The sequence below is a fragment of the Pangasianodon hypophthalmus genome, chromosome 2 (assembly GCF_027358585.1).
Source record: "Pangasianodon hypophthalmus isolate fPanHyp1 chromosome 2, fPanHyp1.pri, whole genome shotgun sequence".
NCBI lineage: Eukaryota > Metazoa > Chordata > Actinopteri > Siluriformes > Pangasiidae > Pangasianodon > Pangasianodon hypophthalmus.
Genome location: NC_069711.1, coordinates 13,313,235 through 13,335,927, shown reverse-complemented (window position 1 = coordinate 13,335,927; position 22,693 = coordinate 13,313,235).

Here is a 22,693-nt window from a genome sequence, read left to right as displayed (position 1 = left end):
GAAGTGGTAGGTTGAGAGGCACAGCAGTTTCAGGATCTGATAGGTGGATAGACACAGGCAGCATCACCTAACTGTAACTGAACTGAAATCATGTGACTTATGGAATAGCGTCTTTACATCTTTATATCTAGGCGGAAACCACTCACACCTCATCCACCTTTTCTTAACAGTGGAGTGGCAGGACACTGTTACCTTGTGCTACTTTATGGCTCCCTCTTGCCAGAGTCTCTGCATGTACCCTGATCACAGTATACACCTATTTTAAACCATTGTATACTCATTCCTAATAATCTGTTCTCTCTTTATGCAGAGCTGCACACGTTCTCCTTCTGTCCGATGTGATGCCGGTGCCTGACCTGTATACCTTCCTCCTGCCATGGCTCTTCATAACCTCTAGACCTGCCTGAGTCACCCTGATGCTCTACTTCTGCTCTACTCCACCTGCTTCTTTGACTTTGAGCTATGGTATCAGGAACCTCCTGTTGCTGTGGATAATTTCGCCTTGTAATCTTAGTCTTCTGCTTCCTATGAAGCTCCTGCTGTGATCACAGAAACTGTCCCATGCTTATCCTGGGATTCCTATTCCTAATATGATCACACCATACATTCCATATCCCTTCAACACACATAGTACTATTTGCCTTTTCTCTATATGATGGTCTGTAGTAATGATCAAAATCCCACTATCTAGTGTCACCCAGAAGAGGATGGGTTCCCTTTCTTGTCTGCTTTCTCTCAAGCTTTCTTTCTCATGTTGTCTTAGGGAGTTTTTTCCCTGCCACTTTCTCAATCTCTATATTGTTAAAAGTGCTATATAAATAAAATTGTATTGACTTGAATAGGTCTTTCTCTGGTCTTTCACAGATTTATTAGTAATAATTATGGTATTAGAAAGCACTGTATGAAATGTTATGAAATACATCAGAAGATTTGTCAACGTATCTGGACAGGAATTACAACATTATGTCATGGTAAGCAATTTTTTTTTCTATTTTCCTTTTTGTGTTTTTATACCTACACAACACACCACCGCTTACCTGTCACAGTGCTGGAGATATATTCAGACGCATTAGTTGTGAGAGTTTGGCAGAGCTATACGCCCTCCTCCCCACACAACCTGCAATCTGCTGTAGGTCTGAGGAGAAATCAAAGCTCCATCGTCTCTCCTCCAGTGATGAATTGCCAGATGCTACGCTTCCAAACCTGAGAGCTGGGAATGTGTTAGCAAATGCTGAAGGCCTTCTAATTAGTGTTTCTCTTTTAGTCTCTCTCACATACACATAATGTCACATATATGCACACACAACAACAACACACATACATTTATAGCTTGCTATCTGCATACACAGTCAGGCTCACTGTGCTCTCTCTCTATCTTTTCTAACTGCTCTGCATTAACTGGCTATGTCAATAATATGTGTAATTATTTTATAAAAATTACACGTGCTGGTCTATTGTTACAAGGTTGAGAAATGATTATCCTGACAATATTATTACACTAAAGTTCAGTCTACCATCAAAACACATGAGTTCATTGTATACTTTTATGCCTGTTGCTGGTCCTGACCATTTGGCCCTTTCCCCACAGATTCCATTTTGGAATACCCTTGTATCTTGGAGATATATCTCTTTGTTTACCAGGAAATAAAAGTATTTTTACAGCTTTCATTTGCCGTTAGGTCACTGGCACCCATCTGATAATTACAAAAACTTTGCTGTGTCTCGTTCCTGATATTTTCCTGATTCCACGGTATATTTGACAAGGAATACTCCTACTACAGTTAATATTAAAAAAAATCATTATAATTCTGTGTGATCTTTTAATCCACATTTATGTGTGATAAACTGGTAATGCTGTTTGGTTTTTACAATGCTGCCAATAAATACACACTGAGACTACGCCTGTTCACTGCATAAAACTAATAAATTAGATCAATCATGAACAATGTCATGTTGCAGAGGCTGACGCAAGTGCAGGTAAACAGCAGCATTATTAGAGACACTGGCAGACAATTCCAAAATGTTAAGTAAGATCATGGTAAATAAGCAGGCAGAGGTCAGGCAATGAGCAAACAGCATAGACTAAGCAAGGCTAAGGCAAACATGAACACAAAACAAGCTCTGTAACCAGGAAGACTATAAAAAATACAGTGTCGCCTGGAGAGACTCACAGAGCGTATACTCCACAAGGTGAGTCTGTGCTGAAAGTCCTTTTATATGTACTGTGAGGCAGTGATTGTGTACAGGTGTGCATGATTAGTAAGATGGCGAACTTGAACGTGACAGTCTTTGTTGTTGCTGGGTGTTGTAGTCCATAGCGGACATGTTTGTAGGCCGCATTGAACTCTGTATAGTGTAGTTGGACACCGTTTCTGGCATTGACATGACAAGCAACACCAAATTGGAGCAAAATATTGCTGATTATACATTTATGCTTTCAGTAAAAATATCAAGGTAATAGCAAGGTAATTATCAATATCATTAAGGTCATAAAATGTTAAAGCATGGAGAGATGAAAACTTTCTGTTTTGTTAACTTGAAATGATCCACAATGGGCATCTGTGGAATGAAAAATAATAGATTTAAACTTTAGATAATGGTTTGATAAATGTATAAAACTTTACCTTTAAGTTTGGAAGCACTTCCCTTGGGACTGATTAAATTTGCTGTACTTAGGATGTCAAATGTAAAAAGTGGAGAAGAGAGAGAGAGAGAGAGAGAGAGAGAGAGAGAACACAGTGCAGTGCTGTACGGCTCTAATGAACTATGTAATATCCCAGCATGGTTTCTCTTGTGATGTTGCACAGGGCAGGATTTTGAGGGAGTTAGGAGTAAAATCCGGCAGACTGGAGGGATTTATTCACAGACGGGTTGGAGTATCACAATTGACATCTTCTTTATCAGGATACAAAGGCAGTGTGGATTCCTCTGTATTGATGGCTCTTCTAATATGCCAGTGGGAAGAAGGCTGAGAGGTTCCCCTGAAAGAATTTTGTGCTGGTGTAACAGTTACAGAAGTTAAATTGTACATATTGGAGAGGGACATTAACAAACAGTCATAAAACAATTCTGAAGTAACACTGATGCTTAGTAGAATCCGTAACTCTTTAACACTGATGTAGAAGTGACAGCTGATGTGCTGTACAGACTCATGATTCAAGATGGCCACTGCAACAGACATTCAAGGCACGTCTGGGCTGCCACTAGAAATAAAGTTCACTAGATCACAGTTCACTTGGCTCCATGCTTTAATCACTCAGGGGACAGCAACTGTCCATCAACAGCCTGACAGCCACCAGGACGGCTAACCACAGAGATCAGTGTGTGTCACTCTGTGTATGAGGGTGAGGGTTTTGTTGAGTATTTGCCTAGCTGATCAGGGATATAGTATACTATAGATTATGGACCAAAAAGCCTGAGACATCCTCCATATACAGATGGGTGACAAATTGAAGGAAAAAAGGTGGTTTATTATGTTGTGGGAGGCATTTTGCAGGAATAGTTTAGGTCACTGCAAATCAATACAAAGTTATTCTGTATTCGCTCTTCACTACCGTCAGAATACCTATTGAGCAAATATCTGTTAGAAGAATTGTATCCATCCCTCCATTACTTCTCCAGAGACTAGTATTACCAATGCAAAGGTGCACTGAGACTGTTCTGGTGGCCTGTGGTGGTCCCCGAATAACTTAATAAGACACTTTTTGTTGATTTCTTTTCCTTTAATTTGTCTCCTGTCTGAAGAATACCCTCTTTCCAGTTATGTGAATTAAAAGAAGGATGACTCACATTAATTGCTCTGTGTATCATTACAATCACAAGTATACGTGTGGCCTGAGGATAAACGAAATAAACCTCTTGTGCCGACCTGTGTAAAAACAACCTCTATCCACGTGAACTGCTCTCCAGACACTGCAAATTTCCTGCAAATTCCCAACTTCAAGTCGTCTCTCCATAATCTAGGATTAAGCCTGCTAAATAAAGAAAATGAGGCAATCCATCTTCTTTAAGAGGTTTAATCTTTTATGAAATAGACTGGATTATTTCCTTGGGTTAGGGTTTATGAGTGGGCTTATTTCTAGGAGAAGCTTTCATTTTGTTTTCATGCCTCCAAACCCCACCAGCCCTCATCCTTTCTACACAGCAGCAACGCCATGCACCCCCCAACTTTCCACTCACTTGCTCCCTCCCATGGCTCCAGGGACATTTGATTAATGGCTGTCATTTGACCTGTTATGGCAACACTCTGCCAAAAAGTCAAGATTAAGTGCCAATGTCTGGGCTGACGGTGGCCCCTGCTGCTAATTTCACATGATGTATGGGGGTAATAGTGTTGTAGCATCTAGTCTGTAAGACAGGAGTACTGGGAGCGCTTCGTTCTATCTGATAGACACATTCCAATATATTTTACTGCATAACTGACTTCAGGGACAGAGTTAACTGTCTTTTGTCAAGATTCATGCATGCTTGTTTGTTTGCATGTGTATGTGTCTACGGCTTGGTAACTTCTGTGGCTGTGAATCTCCAATCACACCACGGCACCATGCGGGAATGATCGTATAGGTGTGTTAGCCGTCATACTTGCACATAAAAGTGAGAGTCTGCACTAGGGGCAGTGTCCCATTTAATGAACCAGAATATTCAGGAAACAAAAAGTGAAAAAAGAGTTCCTGTATAAAAGAGGCATAACTTTGATGGGGACAAGAAAGAAAAAAAACCTTTCTTTCTTGTCCCCATCAGAGTGATCAGTTTGCAGCGAAAGCTTTTCACTTGTCAGTGTCATGCAGTAACTGGTTATTCTATTGAAGCACATCAATTTAACTAGTATTTGAATCCATAATTCTAGTAATCATGAATGCTTTAGAATGCTTAAAATTGAATTGCTATGGTTTACATCACCTACACTGTGTCTTTACTTGAAAGCCATGAGAAGAAAAGGAAACGTGATCCATGCTCTTGATATGAGCATATGCCAAATTATCATGATTGTAGTTTCCTGTAAATAAATCCCTGGATTCCAAGGATGTAATTATATTGTGGTGTGTATAGTAAACATCAGTCACAGGAAAAGAAACCTGAGAGAAATTCACTTGTGCTGTCATTTATGGCTGTCCACATGCAAGAGTTTTATAAAAAAAAATTGAAGAGACAATTTTTTACAGACAGCTCTAGCAAACTAACAAACAGGGCTAAACGAATATTTTAGAAATTGTTTTCATCAGTGTCTTTTGCAAACAAAATATATAAGGGTTTTAAAGGACTAAATTTTCAAAAGGTAGTAGAGACACACAGAGACATGTAGTAGAGGATGTCCGCAGTGTCTTTTATACTGTGTGTATATATTTATATAATGTAAGGGCTTGCCAGAGGCTCTTATCAAGAGAAGAAATTCCAATTAATAATAATGAAACAATGAAGTACCGTTGTGCAGGATTGATGTCCTGTATCATGGCACATATTCTAATCCAGTGTAATTTGTACATATCAAAATAATGTTTTTTTATTTGTTTGTGAGATTTAGATTTTATATGGCCACTGCAACAAAATACAAGGTTAGTTAGTGTCAAGACATATTCCTACAGGGTGCTGGTCTGAACCTGTGTTGCTCACACCAGGAACAAGATCTGTACTGTTACACCAGAGAGGTTCGCTGCCAATGTAATTAAAGCTCATTTATTGACAAAACTCCTTTCTCCTTTCAAACCACCTGCTCAGACATTTAAACAAGTATCACTTATTATGACAATGGATCTGTGTGTGTGTGTGTGTGTGTGTGTGTGTGTGGAGAGAAATCCTTACAAATTTGAATGAGCATGGTCAATGTGGGTAGATTTAATTTGATTACATGCAAATGTAAGAAAATTAAGAAAAGGTAGGAACTCTAACTCTGCCCCAGCCCTTACCTTAATCTTCATAATTTTTCATACAAATTGTTTTGATGTGAATTATGAGTGCAATTTTTATTCTTTTTTATTCTTATTCTAATCTAGTCATCATCAACATCATCAAGAAAAGATGACAGCCATCCTTTGTTCTCACACAAAAACAAACAGTATTCTCTAAATTCTCGAAATGGTTTGTTGTATGGTAAACAAAAGCCTTCGGCATTAACAGACCAAACAACAGTTTGCCCAAGGAGGATTGTGGGATGCTTAAGCACCCAGCTTTGAAGAACTGAGCAAAATTTTCTCCAGTGGCTTTACTGAAGCAGGCTACGTAATGACGTGATTAGCAAGAGCACTCATTACAAATGCACTGACAACCCTCTTTGAACTCCTGCATTGAACACGATTAGAATAACATTGCATTTATGGATTTCTGTGAGAGAGAATGTGTGAATTTGACAGAAAGTAGGTGAAAGTGAGAGAGAGACCAGATACAAAGTATAACTGCTTATGAAAGCATTACATCTTGAGCCAGTATGTGTAAAGACTATATGTATATATTTTAATTGCTTTCCATTTATTAAGGGAAATAAAAACTAAACAGCATTTTGTCTCTTTTACAGTGTGTAATTCACATGGCATAAAATAAAGTGTAACTTGTTATTACTGAGAAATCTGCAGACTTTTCTTGATCCACTAATTTGCATGATAATTAACTACAAATAGCTACACTTATGATACTGTGAAGGAGGAAACATTCAAAAATTAATCAGTAATATTTGTTAATAATCCAGGGTACCATTTGTAGTCTACAGGATATGATATGATAGTGATTCATCAGCCAAAATATTTTTCTCATACTGATGTTTGTTGTCATTTTGGAAGGCAGGATGATCAGTCAAAGGAGTCAGTCATTCACACTGGTGGAACAAAGTAAAGACTGAGGTGACCTATTTGGAATAAAATAGCTGTGTTAGTAAGAGAGATGGTAGAGGCAGTGAGAGAGAAATTGGAACAATGGTGAGCAAAAAAGAAGAGAGATAGAGGACATGGCAGAGAGAAAAGTTATGTAAAATCCCCAGCACTCTAGACTATCTGCAGTGCTACCTAGCTAGTGAGAGCCCTAATATTGCATGTTGATTAACTTTGCTGTTATAAAATGAGCACAGTTTCTGAAAGTGAGTGAGAGAGCACCACTTACAAGGTTGGATTTGATTTATGAACATGTGCACAGTGAGTCAAAGTAATGTAAGTCCCTTTGTGTGGAGGTCTACAGAGGTCAGAGAATGACGGAGGGGGAGCAGCAGATTGACAGAAAGTAATATTGAATTTGTTTTGGTTCTGCTCTTGGAAAAACACAGTGGTTCTTATATATCAAAACTGCAGTCAAATCTGATCGTAAAACAGCATACACCAATAACAGGCTCCTTATTCATCAATTTCATTGTATCTTTATGATCAAACTTGCATCTACACTCACTGATCAATTTATTAGGAACACCTGTATACCTGTATATGTAATCAGCCGATCATGTGGCAGTAGCACAATGCATAAAATCATAGCTAAAAGTCAAGAGCTTCAGTTAATGTTTACATCAAACATCAGAATGAAGAAAAAGTGTGATCTCTATGACTCTGACTGTGGCATGGTTGTTGGTATCAGATATGCAGGTTTGAGTATTTCAGAAACTGCTGATCTCCTGGGAATTTTACACACAACAGTCTCTAGAGTTTACTCAGAATGATGCAAAAATAAAAAACATTGAGTGAGCAACAGTTCTGTGTGTGTTGAAAGACCTTGTTGATAAGAGATGTCAGAGGAAAATGGCCATATTGGTTAGCCAGGAAGGATACAGTAACTCAAATAATCACTCTTTACAACAGTGGTCAGCAAAAAAAAAAAAAAAAAACATCTCAGAATGCACAAAACATCAAACCTTAAGGTGGATGGGCTACAACAGCAGAAGACCACACTGTTCCACTGTCAGCTAAAAACAGGAATCTGAGGCTCAGCCAAACTAGATAGTTGAAGATTAGAAAAAAAAATTACCTGGTCTTTTTCCGATCTTCAACTGTCCAGTTTGGGTGAGTCTGTGCCCATGATAGCCTCAGCCTCAGGACCCTTCTGCTGTTGCAGCCCTTCCACCTCAAGGTTTGATGTGTTGTGCATTCTGAGATGCTTTTCTGATGTCCTCAGCTGAGCAAGGAGATAGAGTAAAGTCCTCAGCGGACCAAGGAGGCAGACCGTTGTCCTCAGCGGAGTAAGAGGGCAGGGCAACATTCAAAGCAGTGCTGAGTGGCATAGTGACATCCTAAGAGGAGCAGGGAGATGAAGTGATGCCCATGGAGAGGTAGTGAGCTGTAATGGCTGCCCCTGCAAGGCAGAGGGATAGAGGGACATCCTCAGCCAAGCAAAAAGGCAGAGTGACATCCTCAGGGGTGGGATATGGTCCCAACTTGGTCGGATTCCCCCTCCTTAAAATTTTTTTCCAGGGGGCTCATGGCTTTGAGCCATTCCAGTGTGGTTTTTCTCCTTTCTCTCTACCTTGCTCCTACCCGCTCATCAGGCGGTTCTTCTCCAGGAGTTCCTATTGGCCCTTGACAAAATCTGCTGCATCCATGGTTAGGTCTAGCTTTCTGTCACGGAACAGTAGAGGAGGCGGATGCAAGTTCAGATTTAGTTTATTACAAGTGAAAACAGACGAAAAGTAAAGACCATGAAACAAAACAAGGAGTGGCGAAGCAAGGTAATAACACAAACATGACATGAATTGGGCTACAACAATAACAGGCAACGACAACAAAATATACATAACATAAACATGAATCTGGGACAGACTGTCATGTGACGTGAGTGTCGTGAGTATGTGGTGTGCAGTGGCCGATGGCAGTCGTAGTCTTGCGCCGTATTCGGCATACAGTGGCATTTCATGGTAGGGGTAGGGAGTAGGCTAAGATGATGATGACTTTCTGCTGTCTAGGTAACCTGGCCCAGGGTGTCAAATCATTCTGCCCATTTGGGACAGATCTCTTTAGGAGAAAACTGCCAAGGCACATTCTATCACCTAGTGAGAGCATCAGTGGAAACCAAGGCCTTGCAGGCCACTTTGAGGCCTCAAGCAGGACTGTGTAGTTGGATTAGTGAAATTCTGTGCAATGTAGGCAGAATCAGCAGAAGAGGTGGAAGCCCTTACAATTAGCTGTGTGACCAGTCATGTGCCGGTACAACCTGGCTTAGCATACTGTTCAGCTAGGCAAGGGAGACCCATGGTCAGTGAGTTGATTTGGCATCGGCAAAGAGGTAGAACTGTGCCCTATAAAACTTTTCCCAAATCTGGGACACCATTTCTAGTTGAAGATGCCATTCTGCTGGGCATATGCACCCTCTCGACAGGGCAGGGCATTTGCTGAACAATTATTTGTGTTGTCCCAGCAAGTGAGTTCCTATCAGTGAGGCTAACTTTTGGTTGGTGTGTCTCAAAATATTAAATGCAAGGGTGCCACTAATTTTGAAATCCGTTTTGCAGAAAAAATGCACTACTTTACTTGCAAAACTTTTAGTGCCTGAAAAAACCTGTCCATGTATTTTTGAACTCAGAGTATCACCTATTGAATGATTGCATGTGTTATTCTTTTTATATATTAATAATTCTGGAGGTCACAGTAGGCAATGTTGAAATATTTTAGTGTTGAAGAGAGACTCTAGACCCCTCTCACTCTTTCTCTCTTCCATGTCTCAACTAGCTCAAAATTTCAGATTTTATGAAAACAAAGCACCTTCTTAATTGCTAAGCTGAAATATGCAAATACTCCTCAGTTTTAAAAAGTACAAATGCAAGCAATGCAAATGACTGTCACTTCATATTATGCAGCATCTTATCACAAAATTTATGATCTTGCAGTGAAGAGCTTCATAACACAGACTCTGCTAACACTCAAAGCACGTTTCGAGACACGGCTGAGAAAAAGCAACACAGGCTCTTCTGTAGCCAGGGCGATAAGCCAGTATAATGCCAGCTTCTTCAAACAGAGAGCTGCAGAGAGTCAAAGGTTAATAAAAGGGCACCTGGATGGGAGGATGAAGACATGGCGGCCCAAGGAGCAGCTGGGACTAACCAGCTCACATATCAAAGGGCTCCCAGAGTAGAGAGGCTCAACGGCTTGATCAGCCTGGGAAAAGCTTCATCATGTATGCTGGGGGGTGAGAGGCTCTTTTGCTCCTGCTTCTCTATTCTGTCTTTCCTTCTATGTCTCTGGTTAATCATAAGCACAAACTGCAACTGCTGTGTAACTATATTACTAAGAGTCCATGCTTCTATGATTGAAAATCATCATTGGGGTGGGCGTGGTATTGTAGTATGTGGTGCACTGCAAAAGTTATCCATTTCAGTAATGTACTGGTCATTGCTCAGTTTACTCTGCAAAGCAGGTGAAAACAGAGAAGTATGTGCCACAAGACATGCTTTCCTTGCAGAAATAACTGTCAAGAAGATGTAGCATTTGTTAGTGTACCAGAGAGACAAGCCACATCCCGCACCAAGAGTTGAAACACTGAAGACTATACTGAATGCATGCAGAACTGTTTTAACACATTTGATAAATATGACATTTTCATTCCATATTTCACTCCATTGTTCAAACAAAACAGTATTATTGCTGTTCTCAAAGAAAGAGAGAGAGAGAGAGAGAGGCAGCGACGGAATATAAGAAAGAAAGAAAGAAAGAAAGAAAGAATCCTATTACATCACTGTCACAAGAACACACTAATAATCTTTGGATATCTGCTTCTGAGAGATGAAACAATGCATTTAGATAAAAATCTATTGCTCTCAGCCTTATGGGGACCATTAAAAGTATGTTTTTAAAATCAAACAGTCATCATCTCCTAGTTCAGTGGAATTGCAGGAGAAGGGCTGTATTATGTATTATTTTGTGAAAAGAAAGACTAGCTAATGCTTTGAATCCAAGAGGCCACTATTTATTTCACCTTGTGTCATCAGTGTGAATAATTGATGCTGCATAGGAAAATCAATAACATGAAAATGGTGTCAAGGCTATGAAATATTTGTGCTTCTGTCTCAGCTAGAGAGAGGAATGTCAAAAGTGTGAAAAGAATTGCGAAAGCCTCTCATTCTCTCCCCAAAAAAGGATGTAGAACTGTAATAACAGCTCAGATATTTGCAGGGGATATGAATATTTCAATGAGCTAAAGATCAATAGCTTCCAAGCTGCATCAAGATGGCCAAATGCAGCTTATGTTTATGTTCAGAGTTTCTGATGACTTGCAGATTTACCTTTGAATTATGCAGAAACTGAAAATCTGGCTGCATTAATTCTCAAGGGGATGGGAATCCAGTCTCTCACTGAGCTACTTAACTCAGTTATGCATTCAGAAACTCAAATTCCTATGATCTTGACACCCAGGTGTATTCTCTTCAAGGAAAAGGATAATGAAAATCTTCTGCATAACAAACAGCATCTACTGCTCATTCACAACATGTATGCCTCTGTCATGGGCATTTGGCTGAATGAAAGCTCTTTTGCAGCAGAGCCGGACACGAATCCATTTTGAAATGTTAGTTGCAGCTCTCCCCCAGGCCCAGCAGCCTCCCCTCATGCTTCTCTCTGTCGGCTCTGCTTCACTGAGTCATGTGATGGCCAAGGTCCCTTCACACCCCCACAAGTCTCTGCAACACTTTGGGAAATGACATGCCTGAGATGCTGTTTTATGATGATTTATTTGAGCCAGTAGATGTTGAATATTGGAAATTCATTAGCAGGAGTGTTGTTTCTCGGCAGAGGCAAAGTGGGGCTCTGTGGACCTGGACAGGGAAAAAAAAAAAAAACAGAAGAAAACAGTGCAGGTTATAAGGACAGAAGAAAGACTTGGGGTCAGTAGAGACAAGTATATAAAAACTGAATATCTACTCTTTGTTATGCATAAGAGAAACTTAAATCAGTTTATGAATTTTAAGCATTATTGATTACCTTTACAAGTCAAATGAATTATCTGTGTTCATAGGAAAAGAGAGCATTTTCACTTTAAATATAGTAGATCATTCATCTATTTTCACCCAGTGAGATTCATGGCACTGTGCAAGGACTCTATGAACTAACTTGTCAAAGTCTGCCATTTTTACTTAATGGTGCATATATTTCATATAACCACACTATAGCAAATTACATAGAGATATAGGGTAAACACAAAATCATGTAATTGTGGAAGTAATGTGACAAAAGTCCAGGACTATGTAATGATGCAGTGTTAATCTTGGAAAGCTGGAAAAACCTGGAAGCTGATTTATCTACAGAAGCAAATTTAGACCCTGTGGTTTATTCTAACCCCCCTAAACTGTCACTCTATCTCTAACTCATCTCTAACTGAAATTTCCTAATTTTGTAATCTCATTTTCTAAGCAGGAAAGATAACAAAACTGACTCATCCCCCTCATTTTGCAATTATTTGGTTTAAACTGAGCAAAAGCATCTAGTGCAAAACTTTTCAGAATCTTTCAGATGGTATGATCTCATCCAACTGTTTCATCCAACTGTTGAAGCCATGGTCCTCAAAGAGTTTACAAAGCATGTACTCATTGTCAGGACAGGAGTACAATAGAATTTCCAAAACATTGTACCATGGAACACTGTGAAAGCCATCATCCACAAATGGAGAAAATGGGGCACCACAGTGACATCACCAAGAACAGGATGTCCCTCAAAAATATACAAAACACAAACAAGAAAACTTATCAGGGAGGCTGCCAAGAGCCCTACAGCAATGTTAAAGGAAATGCAGGAATATCGAGCAGGTACTGCTCATCTGTGCATCTGGTTTATGGGGTAGAGTGGCTAGACGGAGCCCTTTCTCACAAAAAAGAAAACCAAAATAAAACATTCAAGCCTGCTTAAATCACCCCAAAACATGTATGTTCTGATTACACCAAGGTAGAACATTTTAGGCACAATTCTAAAAGATGTTTGATGTAAAAACAAGACAGCTTATCCCTCATCAAACACCATACCCATGGTGAAGTACGGTTTCGGCAGCATCATGATATGGGGCTGCTTCTCTTCAGCTGGTACTGGGGCTTTAGTCAAGATAGAGGGAATTATGTGTAGGTCCAAATACCAAATACCTACTAATATATCTACTTTGGCACAAAACCTGCAAGTCTCTATTAGACAGCTGAAGATGAAGAAAAATTTTACTTTCCAGCATGATAACGACCCAAAGAACAAATCCAAATCAACAAAGGAATGGCTTCAGAAGAAGATCAACATTCAGTCAGAGCCAAAGCCAAAATCCTATCAAAAACCTGTGTAATGACATGAAGAGGGCTGTGCACAGGAGATCCCCTCACAATTTAATAGATCTGGAGCCTTTTTTCAAGGAAGAGTGAAATAAAATCGTCCAATCAAGGTGTGCTATGATGGTAGACTCTTACCCATAAGGACTGAGTGCTGTATTACAAGCAGAAGGTGCTTTAACAAAGTATTAGTTAAGGCATATGCACATTTGTGCAATCAGGTTATTGTAAGTTTTTCTTTTTCTTTTTTTCCCCTAAAGTGTTTCTATTTGTTTTTCACTTGAATTTTGCTGCTATATCACATTAAGTATTTGAGTATTTCTATAACTGCTGATCTCCTGGGATTTTCACACACAACAGTCTCTAGAGTTTACTCAGAATGGTGCAATAAAGAATAAACATCCAGTGAGCGGCAGTTCTGCAGAAGGAAACACCTTGTTGATGAGAGAGGACAACAGAGAATGGCCAGGTTCGAGCTGACAGAAAGGCTACGGTAACTTAGATAATCAATCTGTACAACTGTGGTGAGCAGAAAAGCATCTCAGAATGCACAACACATTGAACATTGAGGTGGATGGCTACAACAGCAGATGATCACATCAGCTTCCACTTATGTCAGCGAAGAACAGAAAGCTGAGGCTCCAGTATCGCAGGCTCACCAAAACTGGACAGTTGAAGACTGGAAAAACATAGCCTGATCTGATGAATCTCGATTTCTGCTGAGGCACACAGATGGTACACTGTAAACCCTAATGCTGTCTTTACATAAACAATCGAGTAATCATGACTAAACATTACTTAAAATGTTGCATTTTGTACCCATGAATCAAAAATCTAAGTTCATTGAACTTATTTACCTACAAAATACATAAACTTAAGATTTCAAGTGTTATGAACTCAAAATCATGATTCATTAAAATAGCTCACTCTGGTCTTTCTTTGCTGTGATTGGCCATGCAAAGGAGTTCTGCCTGGCAACAAGAGAACTAATGCACTGATTGGTAGATAATTGCAGAAGGCGGTCCTCTTGGCTCAACTGTTTTTGGTGCCGGTGTAGTGAAGTTCTAGAGTAGGAGAGATGACTCCGTGTGTGTTTACAAACAAATGGCAAATCATTTAGATGATTTTTTGTAAATAAAGTTATATTTTGCTGTGTTCATTTCCCCTATGTATGGAGACTTTTGGGACATTTGAATTGAACACCACGTTAAGTGAACTTAATTATTGCAGTACACTGGTTCTCTGGTGGATTAGTGGTTCTCACCGCGGCGGCCTGGGTTCGATTCACGGTTAGTAAACAATAAAATACGCTATATGAACACCAGGTTAGGTGAACTTAACAGTTTAAGTACAGTCTACATGAGCATTAGCTTAAGTGATCTTAAATATACAAGTTTTGGGAGACCCCATTACTCAATTAAATTGAGGGAACAAGTTTACTCAATCAATTGAGTACAATCAACTTGTTAGGGTTTTCAGTGTAGGGTCAGAATTTGGTGCCAAAAGCATGAATCCATGGACCCAACCTGCCTTGTGTCAACAGTCCAGGCTGGTGGAGGTGGTTTAATGGTATGCAGAATGTTTTCTTGGCACACTTTGGGCCCATTAATACCAATCAATCATCGCTTGAATGCCACAGCCTATATTTGAGTATTGTTGCTAACCAGGTGAATCCCTTCATGGCCACAATTTACCTTCTAATGGCTACTTCCAGCATGATAATGCACCATGTCACAAAGCAAACGTTGTCTCAAACTGGTTTTGTGAACATGACAATGAGTTCACTGTTCTTCAGTGGCCTTCCCAGTCACCAGATTTGAATCCAATAGAACACCTTTGGGATGTAGTAGAACAGTAGATTGACAGTATGAAAGTGCAGCTGAAAAATCTATAGGAATTGCATGATGCAGTCATGTCAACATGGACCAGAATCTCAAAGGAATATTTCCAACATCTTGTGGAATCCATGCCATGGCTGTTTTGAGAGCAAAGGGAGGTCCTACCCAGTATTAGTATAGTGTCAACATTAGCAGTGTCTGCCATTTCGTGCCAAAAATCAGTTAAGCTGCTGTTGATCGCCTGTGAGTTACTAATATTCATGGGTACACGTGTTTGTGCATTTATGGATGTGTTGGGAGATGTTTGTTTAATTTTCACACCTATATATCACATTATGCTTTTCAAAGCTGTTTCCCTTGGAGAACTGCATAAAGCTCAAACAGAATAACCTACAGGTATGGAAAATAAAATTGTCTTTCTCCAAGTTAAATCTAACACTGAAACATTGCATTACAATGCATTTTTTCTATTTATTTGCCCCAATTCAAATGAAATGTAAATATCAAAATATAACCAATGTGATCATTATCAGCAGCACATGGATTAACAGACTTTCTGGTAATCTCAATGACCTATACATAAAAAGTAAGGAGGTGTAGTAAAGAGGTGACAGAATGCTAGTTCTATTATCTGTAAATATAACAGTAATATGGAATCACCAGTGTAATTTTCCCTGGGCTCTGCCTGACTAATCTTTTTAGACTGGATTCATATTTGCTTGAAATATGTGTGGAACAAAAATCTGTAGAATCAGATATAAATATTTGCACCTTCTCTTGAGTGTGTATTAAGTTTTCCACTTATGGGAAAATGGAGGTGAACATTTTTGATTACAAATATATCACCTATTCATTCCACAGCTTTATAAACTCACTGTGTTCCTGTTTGTAATCAAATGGTAATGTTGAACCAATTTTTCAGAAGGAAGATGCAGGCTTGCAGTGCACGCCTGAGAATTGAACACTGAGGCTCATCAGCTGGCGCATCTGAAATTAGATTGTGTCAATTAAAGACGCGAGGCTGTGAGCATTGCTTCTGTGCTCAGAGCATTAAAGTTATTGATGCAGTGACTCAACTTGTGGCTGTGGGGACTGCATGTATCTTCCATCTCCTCAGCAACCCACCCTTGACTGATGATGTGCAGATTGCCCGTCTGCTTACGGAATATCACCTCCCATCAGGTTGATAAAAGAGCTCTGTGACTGAATTTCTGGGATGTTTACATTTCATGCAGCACCTACAGGATGAGACGACAGGTCCAGAGGGATTTTATTCATTTATTTTTATTTATTTACAGAGGGGCTGATCTTGATGGAGCAGCAAAAGCAGTCATACAGGAAATAAGGGTCACCTTTGTAAACTCTCATAAGGGAGGGTAATCTGTAACCGGTGAGGGAGTGGAGGTGAGATGGAAGTGTGATGCTCTGCATGGAGACAGATCCTCCTTGCATGTTCAGAACAGCTTTAGAGAATGTGAGCAATGTTACTGCTTATGGAGATAAGGAATTTCAAGAGGGAGAGAGTTGGGCCCTTCATTATCATAAGAGAAAGCAAATGTCTAACCTTGAAATAAACACAATTTACATTTATATAGTTAAGACCCTGTTTAAAAGCAGGTGAAATCTCCTCCAAGATTAAAAATAAAAACTCTAGAAATTTGTATTTGAGCGTGAAACTTTTTCAGGTTCACATGTTCTCAACATTCTTTGAGAGGAAAAACAGAAAAAAACATTCAGAGTGCTCTCCTCAGGCTGGTACCTGCCTATCATTTTAATTGACAGCTCTTGCCAGTTCTTAAGTCATCACTTACCAAGTTATAGCAAACCTCATGAAATATTTTGATGGAAGATGGAAAAAGCTGAGGACTGTGTGAGATCAAAATCCATGTGTTAAATGATACCGTTCAAGAGCAAACTGCACATAGACCTAAAATTTATGGCATAGGAGACGCATATGACAGTATGATCTGAATACTTCTGGTTATTGGTATTAGTTTCTAGTGTCTCAATGACTGAATGCTGGATTTGTTTGGGAGTGTTATCCAGGGATGTACTGTAGGTATTCTTGGATAATTAAACATGAATCCAAAAAATGCCTTGTCCTTCATTCATTCATCTTCAGTAACTTCTTTATCCTAATCAGGGTTGTAGTGGATCTCATTCACATGTAGGGGCCATTTTGTAAATCCACACATTGGCATGTTTTAGGACGGTCAGAGGAAACCAGAGAACCCAGAGGAAACTCACATGGACAAAGAATGGCAAAAAATTTCACACAGACTGAAACCTAAGCTCAAGATTGAACCATGGACCCTGGAGCTGTGCCGCACAAATGCCTTTTCAGCTTTATTCAAATACTGTAACTTCTCCAACAAATGCATTTTTTGTTTATGTTTATAATGTTCATACTTTAGATTAGAAATGAAAAAGGAAAAAACGAAGAGAAATTTAAGAAGAACCATCTTCTCTATCTTTCTTTCCTATGACTGAAAAGACAAATATCAGATAATCTTCAGCTCACTCCTTCTCCTGTGTGTGTGTGTGTGTGTTCAAATCAGAAATAAATCTCCTTTTTCTTGATGAGACCCAGAGAGCTTTTATACTTTACCGTAGCCACAACAATTAAGCTACCACATTAATTTACACCTCGAATCTAACAGACATGATACAAAACATTTTGCTGAGCAGGAAGGCTGAATAGAGAAACATTAGTTTGTTAAGGTCACAGAGATACTCATTCACTGATTGCGTATTTTCTTGTAAAGTGGACCGTGAGACAATTTTTTATATGAAATATTTGCAAGCTGTTTTGAATTTTAAAATATGCTTATATCCTTATCTGAGAGCCTTATAAGGAATAAAATAGCAATACATTTACCTGAGTTGTACTGTCTGTTGCAAAGAAACAATGCAGAAACAGATGTATTGCTATCTTTTACAAAATATGTGTAAGGTATTTTTGTGCTTTGGAAGAAGTCACTCTTCTCCTTACAGAGCACCTTTTCACTGGCAAGGTTTTATACCATAAGAAATGTGGCCAGTGGGGCTAAGATACAATAACACACTAATTCTCTAGTGTCATCTGCTTCAGCTCAAGGACTAGAGCATTTGTGAGATAGGTGCATGTGAAGGCTACTACTAGTTTGGGCTCTATTTATTTTGTCACCCAGGGTTGAAGGGCTCCATTTAGTCACATACCATGTGGAACACCAACATTCTGTGTAGCTCGTGTGGACTGGCAGTGCTTTTCCTCTCCACTGCCTTTGATGTAGGAAACCGCAGAGGTTTGGAGTATTTGGGGACTCTGAGAATCAAGATGCAAGTTTTAGAAATGTGTGCTTAATTAAACCCTAATAAGCTGATGCAAAGTATTAGACACTCTGTTTCTACAATCTGACCCTTTCTACTGGTAACTAAAGTGGAAAGAGAAATATTCTGTATTTAATCAGTGAATTTGTGCGTGTAATTTTATGTGTGAGGTAGAAACGTGAGCAGAAACGTGAGAATGGACAATGAAAGGAAATCAAAGGAGACTTTTTCCTCTCGTCTTCTATTCAATGTATGTGTTCTGTGTATAATCCAGATTTAACAAGCTAATGTATTTTTATTGTTTACTTATTTAGTTTCAAAGATCAATTGGTCCTTAATAATAGTTCCTGGAACAATGAGGTGCTTTGTACAAACACATGCAGATATTGAGCATTAAATAGCAGAAAAGTATATTACAACTGAAATTAGGTCTATCTCACACAACCACATGCTGTTTTTCTTTTGACCACACAATACTGTCTGCTTTTCAGGCTCACATCTTAGTCATTGTCTGAGAACATGCCATAGGATGTTTTCACAAATTAAATACCAGACTGCAGCAGAAGAATCAGTTTGGCATTATATTCCTAGACACCATGATTGCTACTACTATTAGAAAACAAGCGCATAAATGAATCTGTATTCATTGAGTATGTTAATCAATTGTTGTAATTGTGTTCAAGTGGGTGGCAACAATTTCGCACAACATATGAGCTTGGATAGTGAAATAATTATGCCTTTGCTGATGGCAGCATGTGCTATAGTTGAAAGAAGATCATTTAGGCTGATTGGTTTGGAACCTGTACTGGAACATAAATACTAACTAAAGACATTAACAAGTTAGCTTTCTTTTGATCTATATCAAATACTGTATATAAAAAAATATTGCATTTTTACATATACTGTATGTGTAGTGGTTAATAATGTGTAATGTTTAATACCTCATTTTATCCAAAATCATTAGATTCAGTGGTACCTTTCTTGGAGATACATAGTAGATCACTAGGTGCCATGTGCCTTCCCAGTCCTGCAGATGTCTTTATTTCTCTTGTCTGGAATTTATTTACATATATATATATATCTCATCCCATTTGTGAAATGCATGTCATGATGGGTGTAAATTGGGGTCATAAAGAGCCAGGGAAAAACTGCAAAAATAATTTGTTCTGTGGTATTTCTTTTTAATGGAGCAAATATGATTTTTGTAGAAAACATTGTCTCCTACTGATAATCAGAAATCACGTTGTTGTTGAGTTCATCAGTCCTTTCCATCTGATTGAAGTGACAAACAATGGATTCTGGCATACACCATGGTTTGGCAACTCCTTAAAATTATTCTGATTATTCAGCCTCGAGAAGGCTGAAATTTTACTGTTATTTACTTTGCTTAAGCCAATTTATTTTTTATTTAAATTTTATTTATTTTTATTTATTTTTATTTTATTGTTATGTTTTGTCTTCAGAAAAGCTGAAGAAAATACAGCATTAATTAGATATGAATATAACGGTATAATTTCTAAATACATTTATTTTTAAGGGCGTGAAAAAGTACTTTCATTCATTCATCTTCTGTAATTGCTTTATTGTGGTCACGGTCATGATGGATCTGGAGTGCATCTATGGGTGCGAAGTGGGAGAATTCACCACGGATGGGATGCCAGTCTATTGCAATCGCACCCACTCACAGCTAGAGGCAATTTAACATAGCCAATCTGCCTATCTGCATGTTTGTGGACAGTGGGAGGAAACCAAAGAATCTGGAGGAAGCTCATCTGACACAACCATGGGAAGAACATGTAAAACTCCACACAGACTGTAACCTGAGTTCAGGATCTTACCAGGGACCCTGGAGCTGTGAGGCACAACTGTGCTGCCCCCCTGAAAAATGTATTTAATATTTGAATTATATGAATTAACATTTTTTAAATGCGAGCTGACAGTCTTCCCCTTAATTCTGATAGTCTGCCATTTCAAATGAGATAAGGTCTCCCATTGTTAATCTTCCTCACAGTAATCTGAAAAAGTCAACCTCGATGTGGAATCAGTATTTACAGAGTGTGTTGCTGTGAGAAATAAGACTCATAGAGGAAGAGAAGTCAGAATTCTGTGTGCTCACAATGTTTATCACCACAGCCAGAGTTTCAGTACCTCATACAGCAACCTCAATAAAGCAGGGGAAAGTGTTTATGTTATGCCCTAAGATGGACAAAGATATTGATGGAAAAACTTTTAGTTGTTCTGTCTGCTATTATGTTTTAATATTATTTATTAATGCTCTTTAAACTGCACTTTTTAGTTGACACTTTATTTTTTTAAATGTATTTATGTTTGTTCATTTTATTTGTAAAAAAACTTGGATTGTCTTTTGCATGACATATGTTATATAAATAAAGTTGCCTTGACTTTCTTTGCCTAGTCACCTATTACCTAGAATAATGGTTCGCTCTGGCATGTTTCCTTTGCTCAAATAACAAGGAATCTTTCAGGATTCCATGATGCACAACAGCCTATTTCTTATCTAACATCCTATCTAAGAAATAATTTTGTTTGTAATTCAAGTATTTGCTCTGAGGAACCCTGCAAGGGTCCATGTCATAAGTGTGCAAATATGATGTTGGATGAATGTTTACACATTATGTGGCAGCACCAGTGACTGTGCATACATAACAGAGTAACATAGTAGGTGTGATTTCATTAGATGAAAGAGAGAGTGAGTGAGAGAGAGAGAGAGAGAGAGAGAGATAGCTTGAAACAAATGATGCAAAGAATATAAAGGACTTCATTCAAGGCTTGGGGTGGGACACTGGAGAAAAAGACAAAGTGATAGAGAGAGAGAGAAAGAGAGAGATGTGATAGAGAGAGAATGGGAGAGAGAAAAACAAACTTGGGAGGAAAAATGTAATTCGGTCCAGCCATTTTGGATGCATGCTCCATTTGCCCTTTGTGACAGAGAAGGGGAGCAACAAGCATCGGCAGGAATTGAATCAGTAGATTAAGCAAACCAACTCCCCCACCCCACACACTCTCTCTTCCTCCCTCCCTCTCTCCCAGGCCTGATAGAGGTAGAGATGAAGAAGAGATTGCAACAAGAGATGTTCCAAGAGAGGAGCCTTTGTCAAAAGGCAAGATTGATTGGGTGATTAACTATCTAGGGGAGAGTATTTAGGGGCCACTCCTAACACTCACGGTCACTCTTCAGAGGTCGTGTAAGAACTGTGCACGTGGCTGAGGTGTGGATCAGCCCTAAAGCATCCACCTATTTCATTCGTTTTGTTAGAGATGCTTTCATTTGTCTCACTCTGTATGTTCTTCATTATGGTGATTTCCAAATATATATATATATACATATATACATTCTAGGTTAAAATAAACCTAGAACATGTTTTATTTTAACCCATTTCACTGTAAATTATTATTGCTTGTTTGTACATATTGCTAATAAGTACTTACATATTAGAATTAGAAAGATGACTATGGTAATTAGTAATGAGTCTTTTTCATGTACTTTGGGCCAGTATACAATTTTCAAAGCATTTCAGTGAACAATGAAGTTAAAAATTATCTGTAATTATTTTTCTGCAACTTGTCATCTGGCCACTAAATTATCTTACAAAAGTCTGAACATTCACATAAATAGACATAGAAACTTTCATGGCTACCTTAATATAGGTCATCTAATAGTGAAAAACAGTATGCGTGTCACATACTCTAATAATTGAAATATTAATTCAGCTAACATGTATCACAAAAGACCCGTGTGACTGCAGACAGTGCTTTAAGTCAGTCAACAGAAGCACAATACATTTTTCAATTTACCTCCTATTCATTTGTTTTTGTGTGGTTAAATAGGCTCACAATTTGCTACCTTAGAAATGAGATAGAAAGCCCTGAATGGGAGCCATTAGTTGCATTATTCCGATTGAAAGTATTGATTTGTTTGGTAAAGCTTTGAATAGTGTGTGCCTGAAACAGAATGAATATGTGTGCTTGGAAATAGCAATAAAAAAGATGGAGTAAGAGAGATAAACTCATTTGAAGGGAAATTAAATAATGGAACTAATGGCATTATTTTCACTATTCATTATTTTTCACTATTCTTTGTCATTTCAGGTGTAGGTAATTTCTTTTTGCTAACATTTTCATTTAAATAAAAAACTTTGGCTTGAAATGGCTTTCCCCCAATGCCCCTGTATTTTCCAGTGACTTCGTCTGTTATTCATTTTTAGCATATAGGGCCAGACGAAAGCAGATGCTTTGTCCCTGGGAGAGAATGTTATGGCTGAATTTTGAGAAGTGTTGAAATGTATTTGAAATTCAGAATGAGAGCTTGCTTCACATGCGGCGGTCCCTCAAG